Source organism: Gossypium raimondii, chromosome 3, assembly GCF_025698545.1.
Source record: "Gossypium raimondii isolate GPD5lz chromosome 3, ASM2569854v1, whole genome shotgun sequence".
Lineage (NCBI taxonomy): Eukaryota > Viridiplantae > Streptophyta > Magnoliopsida > Malvales > Malvaceae > Gossypium > Gossypium raimondii.
In genome coordinates this window covers 43,825,124-43,849,850 of record NC_068567.1, presented here as the reverse complement: position 1 = coordinate 43,849,850, position 24,727 = coordinate 43,825,124, and the positions used below count along the sequence as shown (strand labels likewise).

Here is a 24,727-nt window from a genome sequence, read left to right as displayed (position 1 = left end):
AAAGGTACATGGACCTTTGTACATTTTTTAGTTTTTCTTTAAGGTTTAATATATTTTTAGTTCTATTTTCGTAATCCGACTTTACAAATTGATAACCAGGGCTATGAACTTCAAGTTTATTGTCATTTCCATCAAATCAATAGGGGACTTCATCACGATTTTCAAAACCTTTTTTTTCCGTACAATTTAATTCTTTAAATTAATATCAAAATGAATGGCTATTGGTTTTGATGATAGGCATGAAATAAATTATCTTGTAGTTGATTAATTGAAATGTAAATTAATTAATCTTAAGTTTAGGAACTAAATTGTAAAAATTTAGACTAAATTTAATAAGCTTAGAAACCTAGAATTGATAGGTCCAGGTGAATAATTAGATAAATGAGACCAAGATGAGACCTTATTGAGCATGTATTCGACCGTCTCTATTTATTCTAGTTAGATCAAGTAATAATTTGGACTGAATCATCTAATTGGGTAAATTAATTATCGAGAGGTAAAATTGAACCAATTAGTAAACTGAACAATTTAAAACCCTAAATCAAGAATTAATTAGTGACATGGATATTAATCAACTACTTTTTCATTCTTTGATTTTCATATTTGTGAATTTGGAATTTTTGCAATTTCAACCTTTAGTAAACTTTAGTTCAATTCAACCCTTTAATCCATTGATGTGCTATTCTATTTAGTCATTAACTAGCTAGACTCTTTAGTTGCATGCTTTGTCATTGTTAATTCATCATATCACCCAATCTCCTTTGGGTTCGATCCTTGGAATACTTCATGTTCTATTAGAACACAAAAATTGTAACACCCTATACTCGACCAAATCGTCGAGTCCAAACTATAAGGCGTCACATTTGTTTCCAGAGTAACTACGAACAAATAATAATTTGATTCATAACATTAAACATTCAAATCTGAGTAAAATGGGTATATAAAATGATAAGTGTTCATTTTTGGGTCTTCTACAAGCTTACAAAATCTCTAATGCTAACCTGAGGTCAAATTAGGATTAAACTGTAATGTTACAAAATTCCAGGTTGACGTCGTGACATTAGGGGTTCCTCGTTGTGATGCCACATACTGACTTGGCTCATTGTTGCAATGATCCATGCTCAACGTCACATCGTGGCATGGTGGCCTGATCTTGTTGTGATGACACTTGACTGTGCGACGTGACATACTGATTCTCAAGATACCAAATAGCTCTAACGAGTTACACTTAAAACAACAATTCTTTTCAATTACATTTCACCAAAATAAACCAAAACATACCATTTAAAAAGGTTCAATCCTAGAATATTTCATCACTTATGTCTTTAAACTACCTAAACACATATTAGTTAAACAACTATACTATCTACCATATATGAATCAAGTTGATATACATACATTCATACATAAGTTCCCAAAAATAACCAACTTTCATACAACCAAATATGCAAGCCAGTTCACATATGTATCTCCATCATTTAACCATTTTCAAGGTATCTATCCAAACCTCAATACAAAAAAATCATCAATTTGACCGTAAACCGACATGACCTAGGTACATGCTATACTTGAAACAAAATGAAACTGTACAAACTTGGCTGAGTCGGGGATCACCTCCTGGTTGCTGGATCTACTTATCGCACTCTTGAGAATCTATTGAACTTGCACATAAAGGAAATAAATCACACGTTGAGCAAAAACACTTAGTGGTAATTCTATGAATTAAGATAAAACAACATATGCATTAGCAAATTGTCACAATATATATAATATCAATGGTAAAATCAATTCAAGTTATTTATCAACTACCTATCTTTAAACCATTTCCAATTTCAATACATTCAGTTCTATTTTCATTTAACATATATATATCGTCTAACCCACCATTCAATCACTTTCTAGAGCTTATTGACTCATTCGTAATTGTTCGACCCCCAAGGCTCATTTTCAACTGATTTATATAGTGGTTTACACACCTTATCTATCATAACATGCATATAAGAACAATATACCAATACATCAACATTCCATATCTTCTTATGCTATTCTTGTCATCTTGGGTGGCCCGACAATGATGATATTTGCTATCTATATTCACTATATCATCTCGTATTGCCAGGCAATGATGGTTCACACTATACAATATTTTGTTGGGAAATGTATCCATATTATAGTAAACATGTAACTGTTTTTTTATGTGTTTGAACAATGGATAAATAAATAAATTTAATTTCACGTTTCACTATTATATCTTTTGTGCTTTTTTCTTTCATGTTTTGCATACATAGCAAAATTGTGACGAGCAAATATTAACTTATTGATTGCCTAAGTTTAAGCTAATGATAAGTGGCACTGTAATAACATTTACATTGCGAGAAAGATAACTTACTTTAGTAGATAATCTAAACGAGTTTGTAATCCTATAAAAGAATCAAAGTGAGTATTTGATTCACATACATAGAGGGATTATTATGTCATCTACATTTCCAATTAGGGAGATGACTAGTTTTGGCCATTGGAGTAGTTGACTTCATGGGTAGAGACATAAATGTATTCATTGGAATAAGACTAGACCCAAGTTGAATTAATTTTGAATCTATTTTTAAATTAATTCACTTGTGATGTTCATGGTGTGGCTTACCTAAATCCTGAGTTAGACACTGACCATATATATGTAACTCATGTGTTTTGATATAAGTAAAGGCTTATGCTCTAAAGATTACCAAGTCGATAGTCGATATGTTGGGTAGATGAATTATGTATGACATGACTTTACTAGTAACAATGGAATTCATAGCTCTATTAAAGAGTTAACGATATCTTCTCATTGACATTGTGTGGATTGATAAATATGGAACGTGACCATGGGTTGCTTATTCTCAAACGAGCAATTTATCACAATCATAAGGTGACAGTAGTCATATTAATCATTAAGAAGACACAATGGTGACAATGAGATAAAATAAGATTCTTTTGAGTGAACATATTTAACTCAAAGGAATCAATGATATCATATGAGGGTAACACGCACATGGCGAGGTCATTGGACAAAGTAGTTGGATGAACTACTTTCATAAAGAGTATACAATGAGGAGTTTTCAATCATGCTACTTCTTGTGGATTGACTCCATGATTAAGTAAATTGCAAATTATCGAAACGATGTTTCTAGATATAATTACAATTACTTTAGCTTAATTGTATATGTCTGATTGGTCCCTCTACTAGCGCAACAAAAGTTTAATCGGACGACATTTGAATCAGAAGAAAATTTTATGACTTTGAAAATAATTTAATTGAGTTGATTTATTCGATGTGGAATTAAATTAGGTGGTCGTGAGAATTTTTCAACTAGAGAATTTGATGAAAGAATTTTCTTCAAAATTTAATTTGGAAAATCTTATTAATTTTTGGGAAAAATTAATTTTGACCAGTAAAATTAAATTGATCAACTTAATTAAAATAAATATAATATTTTTGGAAATTAAATTTCAAGTCAGAAAATTGGCCCAATGGGTAATTGAACTTGGAAATTGGACCTGAGAACCAAAACCCCAAAACTAGTTGAACCAAGCCCTGTGAATGAAATTGGGCTGATGGTCCAACTAGTAACAGCCGAACTGGCCAGACCCATTCGGCTAAAACAGCGACGGTTCGAGGTGCTAGGGAGTCGCACCGGCGATGGCATCGTTGGGCATGATAGTTGCGACGATGGTGATCCGAAGATCAGCGGATGGTCTGCGGTGATGGTTTTTCGGTGGTAGAGCAGTGAAAAAATTAGACTCATAGTGGGACTCTATAGGATAACTTGATTTCAAATTAACTTTTTGAAAGATAATATTGTTTTAATGAATTTAATATTAAATTTAAGTTAATATTTATCTAGATATTAATATGAAATATTAAATTAAATTAAATATTTATCTAGATAATATTTTATTAATTTAATATTAATGTGATTCCATTTTGTCCATTGTGATATTCTTTTTCAAGCAATTTTTCATTGAAATAATGATTAATGGACTAATAATATTCAAGCAAAAGGAGTTCTGCATATTACTTTGAAAGCTTCTAAATAGTATAAGGACCTCAAACAGGATTATTATTTAGAACTAACCAAATTTAAGAGTTGGAAACATTTGGGAAAGAATAGTCTAAATTGTGACTATTTCTTCAGGTTTTCTGTCAAAGATACCGACTGAGCAAGAAGGTAGCGTAATACATCAGTGATGAAACCTCGATAAACAACGAGCAATGTCAACCCAAGCATTAAAAAGGGATCATTCTCAGAAAAATGATATTCTGCATTCATGCAAATATCATGTATACACATCTAGTTAGGAGCATTTGATTCATTCTGTTCATAACATCCTAATCTAGGCCCATAAAATGAATTTTACAGGTAATGTTACCCAGAGAATGGTGTAACAGATCAATGAAGTTACAAATCTCATACGCCTGAAATTGCAGTGGGACGGATTAAAGTTACCATGGTGAATCTTATCACCCTGAAGTTGCAGTGGAGCAGATTAAAGCCACAATCCTTATCTCTTTGAAGTTGCAATGGAGAAGATTGAAGCCATTAATCTTATCTCCTTGAAGTTTCGGTGGAGCATATTGAAACAAAAAATCCAATACCTCTGAAGTTACAGTAGGTCGGATTAAATCTACCATAACAAGTCTTATCTCTCTGAGGTTGTAGTGGAATAGACTAAAGCTACAAGATAGCTAATCTTATCTCCCTGAAGTTACAGTTGAGCAGATTGAAGATAACAAATCTTATCTTATGAAGTTGCAGTAGAGCAGATTAAAGCTACAAACCACAAATCTTATACCCCCAAAGTTGCAGTAGAGCAGATTGAAGATAGCAAATCTTATCTTTCTGAAGTTGCAGTAGAGCATATTAAAGTTATAAACCTTACCCCTGAAGTTGCAGTGAGACAGATTGATGGTATAGATCTTATTTCCCTAAAGTTATAGTGGAGTAGATCGAAGATAGCAAATCTTATCTTTCTGAAGTTATAGTAGAGTAGATTAAAGGTATAAACCTTATCTCTCTGAAGTTACAGTGGAGAAGATTGAAATGATAAGTCCTATACTTCTAAAGTTGCAGTAGGTCGAATTAAATCTACCATAGCAAGTCTTATCTCCCTGAAGTTGTAGTGGAGTGGATCGAAGCAACAACTCCTATACCCCTGAAGATGCAGTAGATTGGAACGTGGCTACTTGAAGAAGAGGAGCACCAAAGAGGTCGAGATTTGGCAAGGCGGGGCAAATTTGGCCCTTTTTAAAGCCTTTGCTTCATTCCCGTTACACGACAATGAGCAAAGAGGGGCAGCTGTATAGGCCCAAATTTGCCCGGGCCCAAAACCAAATAAAAATAGAAGTAAAAAAATATTTTTACAGTCCATTACAAAAAAATGACCCAATAATACAAAACCCTAGCCCAATCCAAACCCAAACTAAACCAAAACCACAGCAGAAAAAAAAGATAACAAAAAAGGAGAAAGAAACCCTAGGTGCGCCGCACCTAGGCCTGCCCTTAGCTGCCGCTGCATGCTAGCGCCCCTCCTCCACACATTTGACACTGTTTTGTCACCTGTAAGAAGCCAACAAACAAAAGATAACAAGTAGAGGAAGCAAATAGAAAAAAAAATAGAAACAAAAGACTATAATTTTGGCTATAAAAGGGCTACAACTACAATAGATGTTTCTTCTTCTTCTTTTGACGAAATCGAATACAAAATACCAAAAAAAAAACAATTGATACAGATTCAAAAAAGAAAGATGATTTTTTTTAGTTGAATCTTCTAAATTTTTTATTTCATAAAACAAGAGTAAGAAACTTACCAGGGACGTTTCCTCTCCCTCTGTCATCAAAGACTCTCTCCGGTGACTAGAACCCAAGACCTTAGGGTTCGGTGTGAGGGTTGTCTTTGAGAAAATCAGAGGTTTTTGTTGTTTTTATCTTATTTTTGAAGTAGAGGGTTCAAAAGTAGAAATTTTAGGTTTTTCGGCCATCGTGGACTGCGACACCGTCATTGGTGGCTGGTGGGTGGCACAGTGGGTGGCCGGCAGTCCGATGGCCGGAAGTCAAAAGAGGGGAGAGAGTTTTGAAAGGTTTCTTAATTGTTTTTTAAATGATGGGCTAAATGAATTTTTTTAGTAAAAATTTGGTTTATATAGCTTATCAAAACGGTGCCGTTTTGAATTAATACCCCTAGACCCTAAACGGTATCATTTTGACGCGAAACGGGCCGACCTGACTCGCAGGCGGAGGATCTGTATGTTTTTTTACAAAATGGGTTATTTGCACGCTGGCCCCCTTCCGCTTCTATGGCCTGTTTCGATTTAGTCCCATTTCTCTTTTTTTTTCTTTTTTAATTTCCTGCTGTGATTTTATTTTTATTTCATTTAAGTCCCTTAGAGAAAGGCGCGATTAGAGGGCCTGGGATAATTTCCTAGTTGGTCCCCTTCTTTAGCGTGCATTCCATTTGGGTCCCTATTCGCCTCTTTTATTTTAACTTATTACGATTTATGCCCTTAATTTTGTTTTGATTTCAATTTAAACCTGATTTGTTTAGTTTCATCATTTATTTATTATTATTGTTTTTTTCATACTAAAATTTAATAATAATATTTATTTATTTATTTGCTCATTCCTTGTTTACTTTTAAAATATTTGGATTCAACATTATTCATATTTGATTTATCAATTTATCATTCTTTTACTTTAAAATATTTAAATTTAATATTATTTTATCTATTTGTTCATTATTTTTACTTTTAAAATATTTAAATTTAATATTATATGTATATCTATTTATCTCCAAATTTTGAGTTATTTCAAATTTTTTAATTTTTTAATTAATTAATTTGTATGATTTCAATCTTTAATCAAATTTCTATTTATCTTACATTCTCATAAATCTTATTCGAGTTATCATTCTATTATTATTCCAATCATGTCGCGAGCCGTGTTTAGACAGAAATTTTTCCCAATTAGCAAAAAAATTCAACTAAGAAGAGAGATTCCTGTGTTTAGACAGATGGAGGGAGAAAGTTTCTATGAGGCATGGGAATGTTTCAAAATGTTGATTCAAACATGACCATACTGCATGTGGTTAACACCTGGATAGAATTGAGGAAGAGATGCAGTCAATGAGAATGGATGTCAAATAGGTGCAGTGTGAGTGTGCCAATTCAACAAGAACATTGAATAAACTCGAGAGTCAATTGTTGATCATGATGGGTGACATTAAAAGAAAAATTGGCACAGGTATTTCCAGCAACACAGAAGATAATCCATGGATAGAAGGTAAGGATCATGTGAAAGTGGTTGTGCTCCGCTCGAGCAAAGTATTGAGTAGCCTAGAAGCCACTACTCTGAAGACAACTGCTGGGAATAATGATGATCCTCAAGAGGTATCCCTGGAGGCGGAAGATGAGCTAGAACCAGAAGAGGAAACCACACCGGCAGCAGAGATAGAGAAGGAAATAACTAAAGATTCTTCCGGTGCAAAAATCCCATTCCCTTCAAGACCAGAGGAAAAACAAAAGCAGGATGAGGATGAATTTTTTAAGTTTTCTGAACTTGTTCAAAACATTAAATGTCAACCTGCCATTAATTGAGTTAATAGAGAAAGTTCTTAAGTACGCCAAGTTTTAAAAGGAAATTATGTCTAGGCGTAGGAAAATTAAGGTAGGTGAACAAGTTAGTATAAGTGCTTATTGTAGTGCCATTATCTCAAGACAGGTTCCCCAAAAATTAAAAGACCCGAGAAGTTTTACTATTCCCATAGAGATAGGGAGTATTTATTTTAATAGAGCTCTACGTGATTTAGGAGCTAGTATTAATTTGATGCCTTTATTTGTCTTTGAAAAACTCGAGTTAGAAGATCTTAAAAATACTTATATAACACTACAGTTAGCCGACAGATCTTCAGTTCATCCAAAAGGTGTACTAAAGGATGTGTTAGTCAAAGTGCACAGTTTTATTATTCAGATAGATTTTTGGTGCTTGATTTCGAAGAAGATCGTGAGATACCAATCTTATTAGAAAGACCCTTTCTAGATCCACCATTGATTTAGAGAAAAATGAATTAACTATGAAAATTAATGGTGAGACTGAAACTTTTAAATGTGGCCATCAGCTGAGCAAGGAAGATAGGAGGAAGTTAGGGGAGCAATGTAAAAAATTACTTATTTCTAATGTCCCCGAGTCAAGTGACATGCTTCCTTTTATGCATGCAGAAAAAATAAACATGTTTAAGGAATGGGACAAATGAGTATAGGTGGAATGGTACGATGAACAATGGATTAATACTAATAGAATAGAAAAATCATCCATCAGTGAATTGATGACACTGTCGGATGAATTCGATAGTAAAACTTAAAAAAGTTTGAGTTGCTTAACTATTGTAAATTATTGTATATTTAACTAACTGTGGAATTTTGATTCTAACATTTATTTGATACATATTTAGACCAAAATATCCTTAGGATGGAATTTTTGGCTGAAACAAAGTTGGTGCCACTACACAACAACCCTTTGTCGCGACACTATGCACAGAATACATATATTGACGAAGAACGCAACAATGTCGCAACATGGTACCAGCGAGTTGTGACATGGCAAACAATTTCCCCAAGACCTCAAAACTGATAGATACATCATGACATGGAAACCCTGTGTCGTGACATAGGTAAACTGCCAAGGATGTTGTGACACGGACCCCCTATGTCGTGATATGACTGCAATTTTCTACAAGGTTGACTCGACCCATTCGCACAACCCGGTGATGTACCCTTTATTTAACTCAATTTTTTACCCTTTAAAACTCTATTTTATAATTTAAAACCATGTTTACTTCTAGTTAAAACACCTCTTAACCCCTAATCCCTTAAACTCTCTCAAATCTTTCAAAACCTCTTGAACCCTAAAATCCTAATTCTCACTCTCTTCAATCAATTGGTGTGAAATCCATTATCATTTAGAATTTCTCGGTGAGGCAAACAAAGGAATCGCTTAAAGGAAAAATCAATCAACGCACAAGGAAAGAACTTCAAAGATAGCTTCAAGGTTACGAGTTCCTAACTCAACCTTTTTAATGTTCTATTGAATATTACTTGATAAAGTAATTTGGTTCATAGTTTAATCATGCCTCTAAGAAAAGTTAGGCGAACCAATAAACCAAAATTATTGACGGTTCCAAACCCCTCTAATTTTGCAAACCCAGATACTGGAAAATATTTTACTAAGCTACAAGGAAAAACCTTTATCCAAGAAAGGGGATTTGATCCATCGATGATCTTATGTAAGGAAATATGAACTTTAGTAAGATATCATAGGTGGGAACATTTTTTGATGATCCTAAAAGAGAATGTTGTGGTTCGTATTATTCAGGAGTTTTAGGCATCTTTACGGGACCAAGAGTCTAGGAATACTAAAGGCCATATGTGGTATATGGTACTTGAGCATGGGAAAGAAGTGCGAGTATCCCCTCGAATAATTTGTGACATTTATAATGCTCCATATTATGAGAATAATTTTATTGATGAAACTGATTTAGAATATTTTTGAGAGATATATATGGATAGTACTATAAATTTTTTGACTGAAGGAGGGGTGAATGGGAATATTGCGCAAGCATCAATATCCCAATATCTTTTCATCAATCAATTATGTTTCGTAAGACTAAGATGTGGATTCAATTTGTGTGCACAGGAATAGTTCTTGCTTTAAATGTTTTTAATGTTAATACTTTTAGACCAGTTTTACTCTATGCTATTTTGTAGAAAAAGTAGGTCTGCATCGGGAAATGGATCCACCAAAACATGAAAAGATGCATTAGTAGCCAGAAGGTGAGAGTTTTCTTTCCCCATCTAGTGACGACCTTATGCAAAAAGGCAAGTGTACCTATGATATCCATTAATTAGTCATTAAATCCTTCTAGAAATATCATCGGAGACATTTGGTCCAACAATACATTGAGGTACGAGCCAAATAGGTAAAAGATTGGAAGAAACGATAGCAAGAAGCGGCAACTACACCAGCTTCATCTAAAGCTAGATTGGATGATTTAGTGGATACAGGAATCAAGACCAATTTTTCAAGAATTTTCTAGGCAAAACAACATCTGGGTCCCCAATTACTCATTTGACATGTTTGGGCCAACAAATATATAACAAGAAGAAGAGGGGCAAGATAGCGAAGAGGATGATGAGGATGACGGAAGTGAGGAGATGGATTTTGAAGAGGATGATTGAACATTTTTATTTTTGAAAACTTGTATTAATTTTTGGATACTTTTAATTTTAATTTTGTAAGAGTAGGACTGATAGTATTTTTTATTGTATCTTGTTTAAATTTTCTCTGTAGGAACCCAACATGAAGGAGACACAAACAATTCAAGCTTAAGACGATCAAAGGAGGAAACACCCACAATTAACAGTTGGAACGAGCATAATCAATCGGGTAACTTCTTTCCTTATCTATTTATGGGCTACACATTGAGGAATATGTCAACTAAGGTGTGGGGGGTAACATAGAAAACTTGCTTATTTTTTCAATTTCTACATTTTTCTTCAATTTTTTTCTTATCTTTGGTGTGCTTAAGCTTGTAGAAATACAATTGATTGGTTAGGAGCATGCACATAGGTTGCTTATGTCTACAAGTAAATTTGGCATGATGGTAGGCATTAAGCAATCAACTGTACCAAGTGATAAAGAAAATACAAGGAAACGAGCATACTAGTATGAATGATAAATGGTTGAATTTGTAATTATTTGGTTGATTAAGTTTGTGCATGTTGAGAAATTTAGGGATGACCTAAGGCATTATTTGAAATACATCCAAATCCAAAGGTTGTCTTATTTATATTTCACCTTTAGTACTAATCTTTGAGCCTATTGACACTTCTTGATGAACCTTATTACAAATCACTGAGTTTTAAATGTTAATTTGTATTTACCCTTTTTCTTTGGTCCTATACTGCATGACTATAGACGTCTAGCCATACATATTAAGGGTTAAGTAGATACATTACGGTGGAGTTTGTAAAAATATAGTGACATATGAAAGATTGGTCTGATGTGGGAACTATAGGTTAGCCTAAAAGTGAAAAACAAAAAAAATCAATTAAAAAGAAATACGAGTAGAAAAAGTTCGTGAAAAGCAAACAAACATTCTTGAGTGAGATGTATTGAAAAAGAGAAAAGTCACAAAGTCACAAAACAATAGAAAAAAATTGTTCTTGAGTGCAGAAAAAACTTGTAGGCTATGATTTCTTATATATGGAAAGACGAGAAAGGTAAGAGAATGAGAAATAAGGCGGTGAGTGGGTAAGGGTCATTTAAGGGGGAAGAATAGGGATCAATGTGATGTGCCAAACTATTTTAGTGTTTGTAACCTTCTTGATGCTTACTATCTTTGAATTTCATACATGTCCTAAGCCTCAGAACATTACAAGGAAAAAAGTCCTATGTGACCTAAATATCATTAAACACGAATAGACATCATACCAAACATACGGATAAACGACTATTTGTATTATGTTCAGATAATCAAAGTACTTTTAGAATTTATTGATGGATCCCAACAGGTGAAACCCTTAATACTTGTATATTTTGCAACATACTGAACTTAGATGTTTGTAATCAAAAGTGGTAAGTCAATTATTCATCATATTAAAGTTTTTAGTGAGCATGAAATTCCTAAGTCATATGCTCCGAAGTCAATGCTTGTATGATAATTTCTCAAGGGTCGTCGCTTTTATTTCTTATTTTTGTTTATGTTGCTTGAGGACAAACAATGTCTTAAGTGTGGGCGAGTTTGATCTGTTGTAATTTGGTGTAACAGATTAAACTAATTTTCACATTTAAGGAGCTTGAATACAAGTATTTTTGTTATGTTTTAGTTAAGTTTTCATAGTTTTATTTACATTTAATAAAATGTGCAGATTGAGTCTTTTATTGACCTTAAAGGCCGAATGAGAGCTCAAGGTGAGCTAACGCACTTTTTGATTTTGCAGGAGACCATTAGAAGGTGCATTAAACGGATACTAGCAGCTATGTTGCAACACAGATGACTCGATGTTGCAACATAAGGAGCGGAATGGAGAAAAATCAAGATTGCCTTCGATGTCGCGACACAAACTGAGGGTGTCGCGACATACCCCTGAAGATAGCTGTTGAGGATTATACTGATTGATATGTCATGACACAGGTCTTGGTGTATCGCGACATCAAATCTATGATAGAAACAAAACACAAAATATGGGTGTTTCGGTCTACACAATTAAACTTTAAGCTCGGGAACGTCAGCTAACCTAGGGTTAAGGAAGACGACCACCCAAAAGCTATAAATAGGCTCTTTTGGTACATGTTATAGACATCATTTCTTTAGCCTAGATTCTTTCTGTAAAAAAATGTTTGGTTTTCTTTCATTCTTAGGTTTTAGATTTCTTTTATTTGATCTTGTTGACTTCAAGAGATTTGAATTGTGGAAGCATTTAAACTCTGTGGATTCGTGCTTAATTTTAATACAATCAGGCTCTTTTTACTTTATCTTGTCGATTTAATTAATATGCTTTCTCTTTATATCAATTTCATATTGTCTATGAAATCCATGAGGAATTAATCCTTTTGTGGAGGATTAGCGAGTGGAGGTATGATTTATTAATTATTTTATAGGGTTACACAACATATCAGCTATTTAGGAAAGGAAGAACGCGAAACAAACCCTGAGCCTTACAACCTTGGGAAGTCATCAAGGTGTGAATTAACCCAAAATTGGTATTGCCCATTCGTGAACACCTTCACCCCAAGTAAGTCTGGACTGTGAGGTCGGAAGATAAGTAGTTCTTGCTGACTTGTTATGTTAGTGGAAAATTGGAAGATCCTACTAGGGTAGCGACTACTTGATTGACGAGTAACCCGAAACAACAGTTGATGGGAATTACCGAAGCGAGCTAATCACCTATAATCGAGATTTGATTTACTCTACTCTTATATCTATTGTATTTTATTTATTTTATGTTACTTTATTTTATTATTCTAAAAACTTTAAAAACCTTTGTTTTATGTTATTGTACTATAATTTATTTAAAGTATTAATTAGATCTTTTAGTGTTTAGGTTAGAATTGATCTAGCGCTCGCCTCCCTTGAGTACGATCCTCGGAGTACTCACCTACTTCGTTGTAAAACTATATTACAACTTGACTTGTATACTTGCAGATACCATCTTGTCATTATATATTTTATTGCAGTATTCACACTCTGGAAATTAGTACATCCGGAGGCGGTCAGTACCCAAAGGATTGAAAATTAGGGAAAACTGCTATTAAGCCAATTGCCAAAAATAATTACTAATTTACTTGAGTCACAAATTAGTAGTGTTAATCAAGAAGCTAGATGGTAATAATAAACTAAATAAATTTAACTAAACCTAAATATACTCCTAGGTTCATGTATCGACCTTTCCTATTCCTTGTTTTGACTTAGAGAGTTCCTTTTAGCCTAGATCCAATTGTTTTACTAATTAAATATTGATATAAGGTTCTAATCAATCAACTAGTTGACACCTTACTAAGATCCTTCGATACGTCCACTAGAATAATGAGTTAGCAAGAACTACTTATCTTCCGACCTTACATTCTAGACTAGTTCGAGGTTATGGTGTTCATGGATAGGTTGCACCAATTTTGGGTTAATTCTCACCTAAATGACTTCCTAGGGTTGTCAAGCCTAGGGTTTAAGTTATTCCTCTCCCAAACAGCTGATCCGCTAAGAAACTCTATCCTTCAATCAATTAATAAGATTAGAACAGTTGAAACATGAGAGATATTTATAAAGTATAAATTGGATATAATATTTACACAAACATTCAATTAAACAATGTTTAAAGAAAGAGATATAAAGAATAGAATAAAGGGAAAGAGATGTACATGTATTTATCGATAAAAGCGTGGCTCTGAAATAGTCTTCACTCGCGAGAGTCACTTCGGAATAGATGTAAACTTGAAATTATATAGGATTTTCTATATATTTTTACCACATTTTGACTTAATAATTATATTAATCTTGAGTAATTGTTAATAAATTAATTGGATTTTGCTTAAATGTTAATATGAGACATGAAATTAGGAAGTATGCGAAATTATGCCTTATTACATGATTTTTGTGCATAAATTATATTATTTTCATGTTAATTATTAATGTCGAAACCTATTTTTTGAAATCGAATTTTTATTTTAAAATGAAAATGGGAGTCGCCAGCAATCTTTTTTATTAGGTGTGATCGGATCACCTTGTAATTTAATCATTTTTATAAAAGTTTAGATTTACTAAAACGGTGATTTTTAGTCTACAAAAATCCAGAAAATGGGTTCGGGAGTCAGTTATGCACGAAGAAGGATTAGCACCCTCGTTACGCCCAAAATTGGTACCTAATTGATTACTTGATGTCTTAATGTTGAAAGTTGAAAAGTTGAAAATTGAAATATGATCCCTCTCTACATGATTTTTAAATAGAAATCACTTAGTTAAATCAAAACTTATATATGAAGCTTTCTTATTCCGAGTTAACCAAAACGAAAAAGTCATGTCCCGTAAGTTAGGACATGACATCTTGAATTCTCGAGAATAAAATCGCTTATTATATAATTACTGTTTAAATCTTGTGTGGTTTTAGTTTTTAAAAAGGATATTTTGTTCTCTAGGTTCAAAGAGAAAATTGAGTCCCGTAAGTTAGGGCACAACTTCTCGAATTACCAAATATAGAACATCGCATTGATTTTTAAAAATTTTCCTTTTTTATACATCGAGTAAAAAACGAATGTAACATTTTAAAAAATGTGTATTTAACTTATTCAGGCATAGTATAGAAATGGGTAAATATATTTGAATACGGTTCGTGACATGGTTGTAGCAATAATAAAATTAAATGGAAGTAAAAAAATGAAACGAAGATATACGATAAAAATACCATACTTGTAAATGATGATGATATAACCATAATAATAAAACACCAAATAATAACAATGACAATAATCACATTAATTACTATTCTAATACTAATTAAATAATAAAGAAAAATAAATAATAATGATAATAATAACCATGATAATAAAACATAAAAGTACATAAAAGGAATTTAAATAAATGACTTTTAATTTTTGAAAAAGGTTGAAGAAATAATAAATAAATAAATGAATAAATAAATAAATAAAATAAAATAATAAATAAAATAGTTTGTAAAAAGGATTGAAGTTAAATAAATCAAGGATCAAATTGAAATTAGAATGAAATTAGGGAGTATAAATTGTAAATAATAAAAAATAACTAATAAAACAGAAATAAGGATCAAAATAAAATGCTCGAAAAGAAATAGGGATTAAATGGGAAATTATCCCAAACTCCCTAAACGCATTGTTTCAATAGGGATCAAAATGGAAAAAGACAAAATTAAATGGTAAAATTTAAAAAAAGATAAAAAAAGATATAGGAACGGATTGGAAATTGCCTAAAAAGCGGAAGGACTAGGGTTTCAATTGTACCCTATTCACAAAAACACATGGATCCTAAGGTTATTGGGTTGGATAATCGGGTCGGCCCCAAAACGATGTCATTTTGGGACATCTTAGGCTTCTCGAAAATGGCATCGTTTAGCATCAACTATATAAGTTAAAAAGTGTTAACAAAAAAATCATTTTAAACCGTTTTCTAAAGAAAACACCGTTTCTTTATTTTCTCTCTAGGCACAGCCTAGAATCTGGCCATCGAGTCGCCGTGACCGGCTAGTGACCACTATCTCTGGTGGCCTAAAAATGGCCCAAAAATACCTTTTAAACCCATTTTTATGTAGAACTCTGATTTGGAGTTAAAGTGCTCAACTAAATCCAAAAAAACCCCAAAAAAGAAAACCCTTCAACTCTTGTTTTTCTCCGCCGTGGCTTTGGCCGAATCTCAATGACTCAACGGCCTTTCAGACTGGAAAAGATACCAACAGTCTCGCTAAGGCAGGTGAAGGTTTTGTTTTTTTCACTTATTATCTTTATTTGCTTTGAAAGTAAAAAAAAATCAGAATAAAAAATGCTACCTTTTGAGCTTGGTGTTTTTTTTTTATGTATTTTCTCTGTAAAAATTACAATCTATTGTCACAACCTTTATAGCCAATATTACTCTATTTTGTTACTATTCTGCATCTATTCTTTGCTATTTCTTTCTCTTTTCTTGCAGATGGCGGAGTCAACGAAGAGGAGAGGTAGACCCTTATCTATTTTGGTGAAATGGCAGCAGAAAGGGTGTGTCAGGCCTCGGGTGTCACGCGTGTGAAAGGAGGAGCGGCGTAGAGGGGCTTTAGGTTTTTTGATTTTACTGAAAACTTAGTTTAGGCTATCGGGCCAAGGCCATTAGGGTTTTTTTATGTTTTGGGCTTGTAATCTTGTAATAGGATAAGATTTGTAACTTGTTGCTTCAATCTATTTCACCGCAATGTCAGAGAAATAAGATTTTCTATCTTCAATCTGCTCCACTGCAACTTCAAGGAGATAAGATTTGTAGCTTCAATCTGCTCCACTGCAACTTCATGGAGATAAGATTCGTAGCTTTAATCTACTCCACTGTAACTTTAGAGAGATAAGATTCATAGCTTCAATCTATTCCACTGTAACTTTAGGGAGATACGATTTACTACGATTACTTCAATCTGTCCCACTACAACTTCAGGGGTATTGGATTTATGGTTTCACTGATCTGTTACATAGTTCACTGGGGAACATGACCTGTAGAATTTATTTCATAGGCCTATATTTATGCCAAGCGCTTAGGATGTTATGATCAGAATTTATAAAATGCTCCTAACTAGATGTGTATGAATGATATTTGCATGAATGCAGAATGTTATTTTTCGAGAATGATTCCCTTTTTCATGCTTAGGTAGACATTGCTTGTTATTCATCAAGGTTCTATCACTGATGTATTACCCTGCCTTTTTGTTCAGTTGGTATCTTTGAAAGAAAACCCGAAGAAATAATCACAATTTAGATTAATCTTTCCCAAATATTTCCAACTCTTAAATTTGGTTAGTTCTGACTAGTGGTCCTATTTCAGGTCCTTGTATTATTTAGAAAACCTTTCAGAGCAATATCCAATAAGTCATTTTACTTGAATATTATTAGTCCATTAATCGTTATTTCAATGAAAAATTCTTGAAAAATATTGTAACTGTGGACAAAGTTGAGATCTATTGGGAGTAAAGCTCGAAATGAATAAGTTAATCAAAATAGCAAATGTTGATAAAATACAAAATGAGTAAGATGAAAGTACCCCAGATATCGTAGCATGAGCTTTTTTCGCACAAAGTTCTCAAGGACCATTTTGAACTTGATATGTGTTTAGGAGATCTAGAGTACTTTATTGATGCCCTAAGATACAATGTTTCTCTTTCTGAGAAGACCTGACTATCATATGTTCAATCTTCAACCCAAATTTGAGCTGCCCTTTCTTGGGTTTTCAACTCAAAGTCCTTTTTGTCTCAAGGCGCCCTTTACGAGTTTTTGCCTTGGCCTCTCCCCTTTTTCCTTTTTTTTAGGTGAATCATTTCTTGACTGAATCCGAATTCACAGGGTTAGGCAGGTTTTTGCCATCAATCTAGGGCAAGATTAGCACTCCTCCAAAAAAGGCCTTCTTTACTATATACGATCCTTTCCAGTTTGGCATCCACTTTACTCTGAAGTCCTTTTGTATGAGAGGGATCTTTTTCAATACCAGGTCCCCCTCATGGAATTATCTAAGGCAAACATTTTTGTCATAAGCTCACATTATTTGTTTTTGGTACATCTGACCATGACGGATAGCTTTGAACCACTTCTCATCAATCAAGTTTAGCTGATCATATCAGGATTGGATCCATTCTACTTCATCTAACTTCAACTCTAAAAAAAATCAGAGAGAAGGAATCTCAACCAATAAGAAAGCTATTGCCCTAGTAGAAGTTCTAACAGATGTTCGATAGGCATAAAAGGCAAATGGTAACTTTTCATGCCAGTCTTTATAAGTCTCTGTCATTTTCCCCACGATCTTCTTAATGTTCTTATTCACTACCTCCACTGCACCATTCATTTTTGGGCGATATGGTGACTAGTTCTAGTGTTCGATCTTAAATTGACTACAAACCACCGCTATCATATTATTGTTCAAGTTTAATGCATTGTCAGATATGATCCTTTCTGGCATTCCATAACGACATATGATCTCTTTCTTTAAGAACTTGTTAACTGTCAACTTTGTGACATTGGCATAAGAAGTGGCTTTTACCCACTTGGAGAAGTAATCAATGACCACAAAGATGAATTGATGCCCATTGGAAGCTTTTGGCAAGATCGGCCTAATGACATCCATACCCCACATAGAGAAAGGCCATGGAGAAGTCATAACATGAAGAGGTGAATGAGGCACATGAATTTTGTCTCCATAAAGTTGACACTTATGACATCTCTTGGCATAACTGATACAATCTCCTTCCATGGTGGACCAATAATATCCAAATCTCATGATTTGCCTGGCCATTGTAAAACCATTAGCATGTGTTCCGCAGACACCCTCATGGACTTCTTCCAAGATTTTCTTAGTTTCAACAGCGTCCACACATCTTAGTAGCACCTGATTCTTTTTTTTTGTATAGGATCTCCCCATTTAAGACATAGTCACTGGCCAGTCTTCTCAACGTCCTTTTATCATTCTCAATTGCTTGGTTAGGGTATTCATGATTCTCCACATATCGCAGTATAACGTGGTACCAAGGGCGAGCATCCTTTTCTTCTTCCTAGATATTGTAACAATGAGCCAGAGGCTTGTAAATACTTATCTGGATAGGTTTTACATCCTCTTGTTTGTTCATTTTGACAATGAAAGCTAAAGTAGTTAGGACATTAGCCATCTGGTTTTCATCTCGCGAAAGGTAGCAGAAGATGATGTCATCAAACTCTTTAATTAATTTTAGGACCAGCTTTCGATAATTGATCAATTTTGGGTCTCTCGTCTCCTATTCACCTTTGAGTTGATAGATCACAAGTGAAGAATCCTAATATACCGCCAGTACCTTGATCTTGCGTTCTATTGCTGCATGGATACCCATGATGCCTGCTTCATATTTTTCCATGTTATTTGTGTAATCAAAGTCAGATTTATTGGTGAAAGGATAATGATCTCCGTCTAGGGATAACAGGATTGCCCCAATTCCGTTACCCATAGCGTTTGAAGCTCCATCAAAATTTAGTTTCCAAGGATGTCCTTCTTGAGCATCTTCTTCAGTGTTTGCAATGTACATCAAATCTTCATTCGAAAAATCAAAGTTCAAAGGCTTGTAATCTTCTAGAGCTCTACTGGCTAGAAAATCTGCTATTGTACTCCCTTTTATTGCCTTCTGGTCCACATAAATTATATCAAATTCGGAAAGTAGAATTATTCATTGGGCCATTCTTCCATTCAGAGCAGTCAACTCCATTATGTACTTCAGAGGGTCCATTTTTGAGATTAGCCAAGTTGTATAGTACAATATGTATTGTCTCAGTCTTCGGGTTGTCCAAATTAAGGTGCAATGCAACTTTTCAATTGGCAAGTATCTTGTCTCACATTCAGTGAACTTCTTACTGAAGTAGTATATCGCTCTTTCTTTCCTTCTTGACTCATCCTGTTGGCCGAGCACGCATCCTATCAAAATCCTAAATACTACCAAGTACAGTATCAGTGGCTTATCTGAACTTGGTGGCATCAGTATTAGAGCATTAAACAAGTAATGTTTGACCTTGTCAAAATTCTTCTGGTACTCCTCATCCCACAAGCCTGGATTATGTTTCTTAAGGAGACGAAATATGGGGTCACATTTATCAGTTAGGTGTGAAATGATACGAGTGGTGTAATTTAGTATGCCTAAGAAAACTTGGACCTCCTTTTGAGTGCACAGTGGAGGCTACTCTTGTATTGCCTTGACTTTGCCCAAAGGTACATTTTGCTGGATTGAGCTTTAGTTGAAACTTTCTCAACCTCAAAAATAATTTCCTCAGGATTTTTATATGCTCTTTTTCTGTTCGGGATTTTGCGATCATATCATCGATATAAACTTTGATTTCCTTGTGCATCATATCATGAAACAAGGTTACCAAGGCTCTTTGATATGTCACTCCTACATTTTTAAATACGAATGACATTACTTTGTAGCAAAATGTTCCCCATATGGTTATGAATGTCGTATCTTTAGGGTGCATCTTAATCTGGTTTTATCTGGAGAAACCATTTATATAGGAGAATAGTGAGTAACCTGTCGCGTTGTCCACTAAGGTGTCAATATGAGGCAATGGGAAATTGTCTTTTGAGCTAGCCTTGTTTAAATCCCTGTAATCTATACACATTCATACCTTCCCATCTTTTTTAAGGACGGGGACAATATTGGCTACCCATTCTAAGTATTTAACCACTTGTAGGAAACCAACGTCGAATTGCTTCTTAACCTCTTCTTTAATTTTCAGCAAGACATCGGGCCTCATCCTTTAGAGCTTCTGTTGAATTAGCTTGCACTCTTCCTTTATGGAGAGCTGGTGTACCACGATATTAGTACTTAGCCCAGGCATATCTTGATACGACCATGCGAAGACATATTTGAATTCTTTGAGTAACTCAATGAGGTCTCGCTTTGTTTCTGCGGTGATGCAAGCTCCAATCTTCACCTCTTTCTCTTCTACTAAGCTCACAATTTCTACTGACTCTTTGTGAGGTAGGATTTGTTTCTCATCTTGTTCTACCATTCTTAACAAATCAGGAGATAGGTTACAATATCGATCATCTTGAAAGTCTTGAGGTTCCTTTGGATACATATCTTGCTCCAACAGAGATTTTGAGTCAGTAGCAGCGTCGCTCATATCATTGACATATGGAGTCCTGTTATAGGAACAAAGGAAGACCCAAAAAAAAAAATCTAAGAATAGTTATCTGTATGGTATGAGTATGAATAAAATGGAAAAAATAAAAGAATGTTTGCCAAAATGAGACACAAAGATGCATTTTATTGAAATAAAAATAATAGACATATGCCTTTTTCACAAAAGGATTCTTATTGCTCCCAGACTTAGAGCAATAAGTGTGTTTTGAACATTACTCTGAAATGGTCCTAAAAACTACAGGGATCTCCTATATAGTCTAGTTGTTCAGAACAATACCGGGGATGTAGGGTCAAATTCTTGATAGGTTTTTTTAGTTCCCTTTCAAAACCCTCGATATTTTCAAAGAATTTCAACTCTTTGTTGTCCATTAGGCTCTGTACTAGAGTTCTCAACTCGACGCACTTTTGGATTTCATGAAACTTATTGCATGCAATGAAATGTAATGTTAATGAATGGAAAAGATACATGCAAAAAGGCATTGATTCTAGTTCAATTCCATTAGAACAACTTTACTAGAAAACAAGTTTCTTTACATAAAGTGGATACATATACGGCCTTGCCTTAAAACTTTAACTTTCCCAAAAAAAAACCAATTTTCAGCCCCGATTCGACTCTGATTCATATTTCAGGCTTTGAACAACTAGGGCCTGTGAGTGTTGAGCCACTTCTCATACTCGGACCAAAGCTTTGCTCATAACGTGGTCCATATCTCTGACCTGCCCCTCTCACAGATTATCAGCTTTCTCTTGTTGCCTTTTCTCAGACCATATTCACGCGGACATGTTGTATTCCACTTCATCAAGAAACCCCTTTTCCATGACAAACTCTCTATTTAGCAACTGAATGTGAATCAACACCCTTTTCTATGATGAAAGTGTAATGCAATCATAGTCAAAACAAAATGAAACAAGTTAGTACATTTCATACAAAGCTAGAATTCAAAGCAAGCAAGAAATAATAAATAGAGCACCTATTCAGGTGACCACTAGGGTTTGGTATGGTTCTACCTAGGGTAGGCTTTTAAAGCTCATTATTTGTGGTTCGATTCTAAAGTAAGGGTACTTGAACCGGCAGATTCCTCGATCCTCACCATTATAGGCGCATATAGGTCGAGTTCGGTTCAGGGGAATACATTTTCCTATGGCTATACGGAGATGAAGATCTCTCGAAGACATAGGTACAGATGTATCCCGAAAGTGATCCACTATCTTATATGGAGGTGAAGACATCACGAAGGAATAGTTTCTCATTCCCACTTAAGAAGGGCAAAATCGAACAGTTATGCAATGCAATATGCGAAAAACACATGAAAAGAAACTTTCAAATCAATAAAACAAGATATATTAGATCGCTATACAACCCGAGATATCAAAACATGAAAAATGAAATGCAACGAAGGGATCATAAATTTAAACCAACTTATTAATTTTCAACAAAAAGACCAAAAGTAATCAACTCGCGTCTTTACCCTCTTATCAGATAACCAGTGGAGTCGCCAACCTGTCAAAACCTATTTTTTGAAATCGAATTTTTATTTTAAAGTGAAAATGGGAGTCGGCACAAATCCTTTTTATTAGGTGTGATCGGATCACCTTGTAATTTGATCATTATCATAAAAGTTTATACTTACAAAAATGATGATTTTAGTGTACAAAAATTTAGAAAATGGGTTCGGGAGTCGATTACGCACGAAGAAGGATTAGAACCCTCATTACACCCAAAATTGGTACCTAATTGATTACTTGACGTCTTAATGTCAAAAGTTGGAAATTCGAAAATTGAAATATGATCCCTCTCTACATGATTTTTTAATTAAAATCACTTAGTTAAATCAAAACTTATATAAGAAGCTTTCTTATTCCGAGTTAACCAAAACGAAAATGTCATGTCTCGTAAGTTAGGACACGACATCCCGAATTATCGAGAATAAAAACGCTTATTATATAATTATTGTTTAAATCTCGTGTGTTTTTTAGTTTTTAAAAAGGATATTTGGTTATCTAGGTTCAAAGAGAAAATTAAACCCCGTAAGTTAGGGCACAACTTCTCGAATTGCCAAATACAGAACATCGCCTTGATTTTTAAAAATTTTCCTTTTTTATACATCGAGTAAAAAACGAATGTAATATTTTAAAAATGTGCATTTAAATTATTCAGGCATAGTATAGAAATGGGTAAATATATTTGAATACAGTTCGTGACATGGTTGTAGAAATAATAACATTAAATGGAAGTAAAAAATGAAACGAAGATATACGATAAAAATACCATACTTGTAAATGATGATGATATAACCATAATAATAAAACACCAAATAATAACAATGACAATAATCACATTAATTACTATTTTAATACTAATTAAATAATAAAGAAAAATAAATAATAATGATAATAATAACCATGATAATAAAACATAAAAGTACATAAAAGGAATTTAAATAAATGACTTTTAATTACTAAAAAGGTTGAAGAAATAATAAATAAATGAATAAATAAATAACTAAAATAATAAATAAAACACTTTGTAAAAAAGGATTGAAGTTAAATAAATCAAGGATCAAATTGAAATTACAATGAAATTAGGGAGTATAAATTGTGAATAATAAAAAAATAACTAATAAAACATAAATGAGGATCAAAATAAAATGCTCGAAAAGAAATAGGGATTAAATGGGAAATTATCCCAAACTCCCTAAACGCACCGTTTCAAAAGGGACCAAAATGGAAAAAGACAAAATTAAATGGTAAAATTAAAAAAAAAAGAAATAGGACCAGATTGGAAACCGCCTAAAAAGCAGAAGGAGTAAGGTTGCAATTATACCCTAGTCAGAAAAACACGCGGATCTTGAGGTTATCGGGTTGGGTAATCAGGTCGGCCCCCAAAACGATGTCGTTTTGGGACATCCTAGACTTCTCGAAAATGGCGTCATTTAGCATCAACTATATAAGTTAAAAATGTTAACAAAAAAATAATTTTAAACCATTTTCTAAAAAAAAACCTTCTTTTCTCTGTTTTCTCTCTGGGCACAACCTAGAATCTGGCCATCGGGTCACCGTGACCGTCAGTCACTGGCGACGGTGACTGAAAAATTGGCAAAAAATACTTTTTAAACCTTTTTTTTTTGTGTAGAACTCCAATTTGGAGTTAAAAACTCTCGAATAAAGCCAAAAAATCCCCAAAAAAAGAAAACCTTTAGACTCTTGTCGTTCTCCGCCGCAGCCTTGGCCGAATCTCAGGGACTTGGCGGCCTTTCGTACTGGAAAAGATACTGACAGTCTCGCGAAGGCAGTTAAAGGTTTTGTTTTTTCACTTATTATCTTTATTTACTTCGAAAGTAAAAAAAATCAGAATAAAAAATGCTACCTTTTGAACTTGATGCTTTTCTTTTTATTATGTATTTTCTCTATAAAAATTACAATTTATTGTCATGGCCTTTATAGCCAATATTACACTATTTTGTTACTATTTTACGTATGTTTTTTGCTGTTTCTTTCTCTACTTCTGTGGTCCTTTTTCTTTTTCTTTTCTTACAGATGGCGGAGCCCACGGAGAAGAGAGGCAGACCCTTGGCTATTTTGGTGAAATGGCAACAGAAAAGGTGTGTCAGGCCTTGGGATGAGGCACCTCGGGCGGTGCGTGTAACATCCCAAAAATCGGGGGTTAGTAGAATCGGGTTTGTGAATCGAGAGAGAGCGATCATGCCTTAATTTTTAAAATAAATATTACAAAATTATTTCGAGGAAAAATCCTAATGGTTAAAAGAAATATGAGAAAGCATGAAAATT

The 24,727-nt window shown here is 33.9% G+C and overlaps 1 non-coding gene across 1 annotated transcript; it reads right to left on the bottom strand.

The window, feature by feature from the left end:
- Window positions 1-7,014: 7,014 nt before the first annotated feature.
- Window positions 7,015-7,118, bottom strand: LOC128040106 (small nucleolar RNA R71). The gene has a single exon (XR_008194766.1). It is a non-coding gene; the product is annotated as a small nucleolar RNA R71 (small nucleolar RNA).
- Between the last annotated feature and the right edge of the window lie 17,609 nt (window positions 7,119-24,727).